This window comes from Strongylocentrotus purpuratus, unplaced genomic scaffold (assembly GCF_000002235.5).
Source record: "Strongylocentrotus purpuratus isolate Spur 01 unplaced genomic scaffold, Spur_5.0 spur5_scaffold_6, whole genome shotgun sequence".
NCBI lineage: Eukaryota > Metazoa > Echinodermata > Echinoidea > Camarodonta > Strongylocentrotidae > Strongylocentrotus > Strongylocentrotus purpuratus.
The window spans coordinates 29,786,039-29,795,016 of record NW_022145612.1 but is presented as its reverse complement, the minus strand read 5'-3'; positions in this window follow the sequence as shown (position 1 = coordinate 29,795,016).

Genomic DNA, 8,978 nt, shown 5'->3' with positions numbered 1-8,978 from the left:
AGATACTATGTCCCTTTTGCAGCCAACGTCAAATTCTGTAGAACTTTGCAGGAATTATGAATATGTCATATATGTCCTATGATCCTATCTGTGAAATTTAAACGTTAGCAGTGTCCTCATATTCAAATTATGAAAGGAAACCCAATTACTTGCTATACTTCCAGGGCTCAAATTAATTTTTTGTCCACGGGGGCTCTTCCCCCCAAAAAAGAGCCCCCGTGAGCCTTCTCACGGGGGCTCTTTTAGTACTGACGGGGGCTCTTTTTTATACAAATATCCATTGAATTGGTACCTATGATACTCCTCAATTATTTGCTATTTCATCATTATCATTCCAATCAGCATTTTCCCTCTTACAAATTTACAAGCTACATAGCTGTTACTGGCCTGTGTATATAATATATACGCATACAACGCTGATCTTTATGATGTCTTTAACGTGACATATCTTCTTCTCCCCTTGCAAACGAGAAAAAAAACAAGGTCATTAAAAGGGATTAAGCGACAAATAATGATTGTGATTCAAATTGATGCGAATATTTGTTTGAATAAGCACTGCTATTCATCCGAATCTTCCTTGTAAAAACAACTTTTACAAATCTCAGTCATGCTTACTGAGTTGAGACGTTCCATTCAATGTAAAATACTCATTAAAGAATACACTTCTCCTAATCTGAAAGTGATCTTACAACACAGTGGCAGATTTGCATGGCTGAGATTTGTAAAAGTCGTTTTTACAAAGAAGATTCTGGTGAAAAGCATTGCTTATTCAAAAAAATCCTTGCATCAATTTGAATCACAATGATTATTTGTCGCATGATCCTTTTATTAAATAACCTTGTTTTCTTTTTTGTTTGCAGGGGGAAAAGAAGCTATGTCACGTTAAGAAATCATAAAGATCAGTTGTATTATGCGTATATACATTATGATACCAGAACAAATGTTGATTATCAGAATGTCATTTTGGAATACCTCTATACAAATACCACATTGTCTTTAGCCCGTATCAGTATTAGTATCATGCAATATAAAGCTATTATTCTTTATTGAATTCAGTATAATGCTTTTCCTCAAAAATAGTTTTGCCATTTTGTTAGGATTGAGACGCTAAGAAATGGTTTCAAATGTACATTACACGAACCCTGAACCATTGCAAAATGATGGTGGTTCTCTCTCTCTCTATCTCTCTTTACTTTAATCATGCATTATCAACTACATATAAAGCAGCAACCAAAAACTTAGGGTTATCTGAGATAGGTGAAAGTAAGAGTTAAAAAGAAAGTCATGCTAAAACGGCGCTTCACTCCCCCCCCCCCCCATGAAAAAAATTAAATAGATTAGTAGTCCTCCTCCTCTTCAGCACCCCCCCCCCCGCTTTAATCACATTTTCACTTGGCAGCCCAAGGGGGCCGGGGGTGGGAGGAGGGGGTTAAACCCCTAACCCCCCCCGTAGATCTGCCCATGTTACCATATCATTCCACGACATCTTGGTCTTCCTCTTCTTCTCAATAGGGACTTTTAGATTTGCGTGGACGTGGACGTGTTACGTGCTTTTAAGGCACTGCAGTCACATGTCACGTCCTTTTAAGCACTGGCACTGCCTTAAAAGGAGGTCACACGTTTCAGTCCACGTTCCCATCGTGCAAATCTAAAGGTCCCTAATATTGATTTACTGGTCGAGGTTCATTATTTGCTAGTCATTTGAAATCACCAGATTTCAGCGGGTTAACGCTTTCACAACGAAAAACTTCTCCATGACCATGTTTCTGCCCTTGCGCGATCGCCTCCAGCTCCAGCAGACATAGCGCGACAGCGTGCACACGTACCGCTACTAAGGGCGCAGTAGGCCTATAACCACTGCTGACGGCGGCACTGCACTGTGAGCTGAATCGGTAATAATAGGCCTACTCATAAAACAAGAAATCTTGCACGCTAATCTAAGTTCCATTTCATTTAAAATTGAAACTCAATATTGTGTTAAAGTTATAACAGAAAAGAAAATCTTTATATTATAATTCCACGGGGGCGATTTTTAATTTTGCAATCGCCCCCGTGAGCAACCTGACAGGGGCGATTATGTAGCTCACGGGGGCGAATCGCCCACCGCCCCCGTGTATTTTGAGCGCTGTATACTTCACTGTCAGACACTAGTGAGTGCCTGACTGGCTTTTTTCTTCTTTGGTAATAACATACATAAAATGAGCTGTAAAGGGTACATTAGCATTTTGTCTACATCAATAACCCACTTCTTGTAATGTCCAAAATTAAACTGATTTAATCTTTGCGCAGCATAAAACGTATGACCATTCTAGCCCTTAAGTCGAGACATCGAGGCAGTCATCGGGAGTGGTTTTTAGAAGCGTTATATAAATAAAACTCTCACTCTCTCCAATTGTATACAACAAAAGGTTGTATTGGGAACCACTTCCATCGGATGGGGTGCACGGGGAGAGCCTTTGCCGGGAGTCTTGAGGGCAAAGCCCCAGGAAGTTCTTGAATTTTAAAGCTTATCTGTACTACTTTATATGAGGGATTAGACACCCCTGCAAGGTCACTGGACAGGTGGCTATCTCATCAATTCAGCTCTCAATCAACATAAGAAAAAGAGGATCATGGGGGACCAATGGTCACCGATTAGGCATTGTTTTCTATATAGAGGGAGCAAGTAGCTACAAGTAGGACAGTGTGGCTTTAAACAAAATTTGGAAATTCAAAATAGTCGTCACTAGCGATAGAAATTGTTATTTCCTCCTTGAAAGTTACACAGTCCCTTTCATTTCATGTACGATAATTCGCAAATTGTGTTAACAATATCGAATCTTCAAACATTCTTTATGTTTTGAAAGATACAGTACACGCCGGAGATCTCCGCAACACGATTTACACGATTCAAAATTTACACGTTTCGAAAGCTCGCGGGAATTGTGTAACCATTAATTTTACACGATTCGTCTTTTGCCAATTAAGCGAAATTTGAATCGTGTAAACGTGTAATCGTGTAAAATTACACGATTCCTCAATTCAGGTCGAATCGTGTAATCGTGTAATCTGCACGCTGAAAATCTCCGCAACACGATTGCACGATTAAAAATTTACACGATTCGATTGCTCGCTGGAATTGTGTAACAATTTATTTTCAGTGGTGAGGGTGAGCAGATTACGATGTCTAGTTCAGTAGAAGCAGGAATAACCAACAGCTGAGAGGGGGGGGGGGGGGGGGGGGGGGGCGGGGAGGGTTGAACGAAGACAACGGGGATGAGGGGGAGAGCGAATATTACGCATTCTGTCTCTCTTATATATTTTTAATTGCGGTGTGTGTCTCTAGTTTAATTTTAGACTGTTTGAAAATTAAAAAAATAGTTCACTTCCTGAAAAGCACTCTCAGATTTAAAGGTAAAGACCAGTTATGGTCATGCGATTGCATTGTGAAAGAAACGTTGTGAAATCGATCAGAAAAGATTGATCATCTAGCATCTGCAAGGTTCTGGAATCATTGAAATGATAAGAAATTTGGCCCATTCTTCGTAAAGTTACAAGCACTATACACAGAAAGATGTATATGGGACTACCCTATATCTCTCACAGACCATGAGAGAAACAAATTTACCAAATAAATGAATTAGTAGGCGGTTTCCCGGCAATTTTTTTATCATCACGTATTAGTCAAAACATATTTTTTCACATGATTGGTAATGAGAGCTTCCATTTCATTTTTTGAAATTGGGGCGTTTCCAATACTGGTCTTTACCTTTAATCCTCGGTGAGAAAAGAAAACAAAAAGTGATGAACGAGAAAGGAAGGGGGGCGGGTATTCCTTAGTTGTAAATAGATTTTAAAAAATTATTAGAAAACTTAAACGAGGGCTAACATATTAAACTAAGTAAGTTGTGATACTTTTACATTACAAGACAGTACCAATTAGAATTATGTTCACCAGCTCCTTCGTTGTCGTTACTATGTATTTTATTCCGAAATTATCCATGAGAGTGCGAGGGGCGTCATTTCCCCCCACGAGAGTTCCTGGCCTTGGCTGATATGTTTTACGTCATTGGCAGCTTGAAAAAGGTCACAAACAATTACACTTTGATTACTTATTGTTTTTTTTTTTTTAACTTTCCTCATTTTTGTAAATTATCTTTTACAACATTGCATTCAGCTACATGTATGAAGAACTACGGTCAAGACTTAATAGCACACTTCCTGTCACATACAAAAGAAGCTTACTCTGAATGTGGCCTGCCATTGACCTTCGTCGGGGCGTTGCCCTAGCTACAGAAAAAGACGTTCGGATCAAAGCCACTGGCTACAGAGTACAGTAGCAATTAAGACGAGAATGAATATAATAAGTGAATGGCCAACTGGCTTTGCATTACGTTTAGCTAGCGGTACAGTGCCCACCCCCACTTGTTAAAGAATCCAAAAGGGCCCCTTTATACGTAGGAAAAGTCCCCATTTTATTTTGACAAGTGCCCGTATTCATTTGTAAAAGTGCCCCTTCCCCTTTTCAACTCTGACAAGTGCCCCTTTTATTTTGACACTTTTATTTATTTTTACTTTTTTGACACGCGCCCCTTTTCCTTCGACGAGTTCCTATTTTCCTTTGCAATACGTGTCCATTTTCCATTCTCACAAATGTCCTTTTTAATCTCAATTAAGTGTTATCCCTCTTTAGGTACGAGAAGTGCCCCTCTTCACTTTTGATAAATGCCCCCATCAACTCCGATTAATGCCCCTATTAAAATATGAACTATGCCCCTTTTCTTTCAACTCATGCTTTTTTTATCCCCTCTCTCTCTCTCTCTCTCTTTTTCTCCCAATATATTTCCACTGCCCCCTTATCTTTCTCACCTCTGTTTCTTTCGTTGTGTTCCACTCTTATCTTATTTTTCTCTTTTCCTCTCCGTTTCAAAGCCTTTCTACTTCTCATTTCTATTTTGTTCACTATGTTTCGCCCTTCTTTTCTTCCGATCAACTTCTTTTTCGTTTTCCCTTTTTCTCTCTTGCATAGTTTTTCTTCTTATCTTTATCGTGCCATTTCAACCCTCATTTTCCTTTTATATGTTCCCTTCTCGTAGCTATCTTTTTTGCTGTACTTTTCATCTAGCATGTCTTCTTCTTTCTGACGTTTTCCTACCTTGTCTCATGGTGCAGGTAAGTAGAAAGTGATGAGGTTTATACACGAATATAAAGTACAGTAATTACATGATGTAGGCAAGTGGTGTAACAAGCAATTACTTGGTTTAAGCGAGTGGTGAAAGCAAGACACGATTTACAGATTGTTGCAGCTGGTCGAATCATCCCTTCCAGTGCTCTTATAACCATTATAACTATCTACACGATTACACGATTCAGAGCGACAGTCTTCAATCGTGTAAATTTACACGATTACACAGTTACACGTTTGTTGCATATGGTCGAATCATCCCACCAATGCACTTAACTATTTAAACGATTACACGATTCAGAGCGACAATCTTCAATCGTGTAAGTCTACACGATTACACAGTTACACGATTCAGGTAAATCGTGTAAACCGTGTAATCCAAAAAATATATCGTGTAATCGTGTTGCGGAGATTTTTGGCGTGTTTTTCGGACAACTTTAAGTCGATATAGTCCATATTTAGTCCATTAAAAAATTGACCGCCGAAGGGGATTATATTTTCCCAATGGGTTATATTTACACGAAGTCCGTAGCAAATCAAATAATGCTTCGTACATAAATAATGATTACTTTAGATAAAACATAGCATCACCTCTTGTGTGTATTGTATACAGACCTCCAAAAATACTACGGACTTTTTTTAAACGTTAGCAAATAATTGTAACATTCTTGCTAAAACACACTTTCTAGAAAAATACAGAACTTGTGTGATTGTTTTAATTTCCGTCAGCTCATAAGCAAACCAACCAAAGTAACGCCCACCAGTCGATCACGTATTGATCTTATTTTTGTACCGTCCGTTGAGAGTGACTTCCATTCAGATGTAATTTATTTGGGGATTGGTGATCATTCTTTAGTGTATGTCAATCTGAAGAAGGAGTTTATTTCATTGAGTTACAGCCACATTTACAGGTCTCTCTTGTAAACTACTGCTAATTTAATATTGAAAACTTCATATACGTCAATATTCATAATGTACGCCACAACTGCACATGCATTTCCGTGATTTTAAGCGATTCGGTTTCTTTTGTGCAGGCATTTTGTAGATTTCTCAAGGCATAGTTTTGGTTTTTTCATGGCGGTCGTGATGAGATCAGAGTATGGAAGCATGTTTGGAATGTCATTATGATACTTATGACAGAGTCAGGTCATGCATGTGCACAGGGGCGTAGACAACGGGGGGGATGAGGGGGATGCATCCCCCCCACCTCACAAGGTGGGGGGGATGGCATGTACAATCATCCCCCCCAGGTTTTTGGGAATGATATTTGCTTATTTAATAAGTTATAATGATGATAATAATAGTAATAATAATAATGATAACAATTATAATATTAATAATAATAATAATTATGATGATGATAGTAATAATCCTCATCATTATTGTGTTTATTGTTATTAGCCGCATTCACACTGTGAAAGCCAATTCAGACGGTAAAAAAAAGAAAATCTTACAAGTATTTTGTGGTTATCTTGTGGTTTGGAAACTACAAGATAACCACAAGATTAAACAGGCGCGGATCTACGGGGGGGGGGGGGGGGGGTTAGGGGGTTTAAACCCCCCCCCCCCCCCCTTGGACGGCCAAAAAAACAAACAAAACAAAAAAAGGGAAAAAAAAGGGGAAAAAAAGAAAAAAAGAAAGAAAAAAGAACGCACGCTGGAGAGAAACCCTTTCAAGTGCAAATATTGTGAGAAGATATTCAACTCATCTGGTAACTTAACCAAACACATGATAACTCTGGATATAACTGTGTATTTAACTGTTACTTGATTTAAAAAGACGTTATCATGCACTGCTTTTTATGGTCTCCATTGTGTTAATAGATGCCAGGAACACATCACTTACGGGGTTCAAATAAACACCCCCCCAAAAAATCGGCTCGCCGCTTCGCGGCTCGTGGACGATGCTCCGCATCGTCATTATTTCGGTCACCCCCCCCTTAGCAAAAAGCTAGATCCGCCCCTGAGTCATCCCCCCCAGGTGTACGAACCTGTCTACGCCACTGCATGTGCATAAATGTAATATGGTTACCGATCAGTGTCCATTTTGTAGTAGGTCCATGTTCAAATGAATCTTGCTCCATATTTTCACTATAGATATTTTTTTTTCAAAACCAAAATAAATCTTCATCTCGTTTAAAACCCTTTGTGATATAAGTCAAATTCCAGCCAATATGTTTTGATTAATAATTATCAATAATTTAAACCAAATGCTAAGTTAATTTAAAGCTTTATTGAATGTATATGAAATTGATGAAGCAATATTGGAATGTAACGTCTTGTATTGTTTGGTATGGTATAACATTAAAACAACGCCATTTCTTTAATGAGATTTGTTGCCGGATTTTCTCTTCCCATCTTTCTTTCCTTTTCACATTATTTGATAACCTTCCTTTTACCATTGAAACGGAAATATTTTTACATCCTTTTCTTTGCTTCATCAAAATACTACGAATAATAGTCTAAGTGGGTTAGTTAACCTCATAAACGCTTTGATAGGTTGTGAAAAACTGTCCAACTTTTCACCAATCTTCCCTTGTATAATGAAATTTGTCACGTAATCAATAGAACCAACACTGACTTTTGTTTGCTAGTGTTTGCTCTAAAACGAGACAATTTTCGAAAATGACATCGTTCCGCTAAAAGAAGCATAGAAGCAAAACTACTCAACCCAAATCAATATTCTTGGTGTCATTTTCTTTAGTATGAAATACACTACCCGAATTGGGGGGGGGGGGGTGTGTGTATACAATTCCAACATGGGGCATGAGGTACACCATTTGTTTTAGGCCGGCTGAACAGGGGGGCATGGCCCCCTGTGCCCCCTGTGCCCCCTGTGCCCCCTGTCTACGCCAGTGCCTATAGCGCACGATGAAATGACTATTTTTTTTTCAAGCTTGTCCATTTTAAGCCGTGACTACCAACTCCTTGAAGTTTGAGGAATATTGTTTAACAGTCTGTTCTTTTCTTCGTTTTATTCCTTCTATCTACCCCCCCCTCTTTTTTCCATCACTATCTATATTTTCCATCTTGCAAAAATTTGTAATTACATTTTATTCATGTGAAAAATTTGAGAAGACTGTACTGCTTGAAGCATCATACCACAAATCCTCATGCAGATACTTAACAGAACCAGTATAAAAGAAGGGAAATACTAACGAACATTATTTGACGAAACAACAAACTATCAATGATTATGTTGGAAACTGCAATGGTATATAAATATATATTTTTGTTTGGGAAATTAGTTTAGATGAAGCCCATATGTGCAGCATAGTATAGCCATGGGCCCTACTACAGATGGACTAATAATGAGAGTTTTTCTTTGATCACATCATGACCACCGCCACCTGATAATGTGTATGTTGATTATTTAATCACGTATCATCACAGACAAACAAACCTTTTACATTTCTTCAAAATTCAAATTCTTTTCGCTGAGCCAGGGCCACAGTGTACTTCCAGGAAAAGTGTCGCGATTTAAGACCAGTTAGAGGAGCAGTGAACCCCAAATTATGACAATTTGTGTGATATGAGATTGATTATTAAAGAAGTGAACACTGGTGGACATACATCTGAACATGCCAAACATTTACTATCCTATTACCTTCTATTCCTTCGAAATGGATAGGATAAGTTTTAAAATGAACTTTAAAATCATTGTGTCACAGCCAAATTGACAGGTTTCTCTTGTAAACTACTTCTAATTTCCTATTGAAAAATTCATATGCGTCAATATTCACGCCACAACTGCATTTTCTTTTGCGCATGCATTTTGTAGATTCTTCAAGGCACAGCTTTGGTTCTTATATGG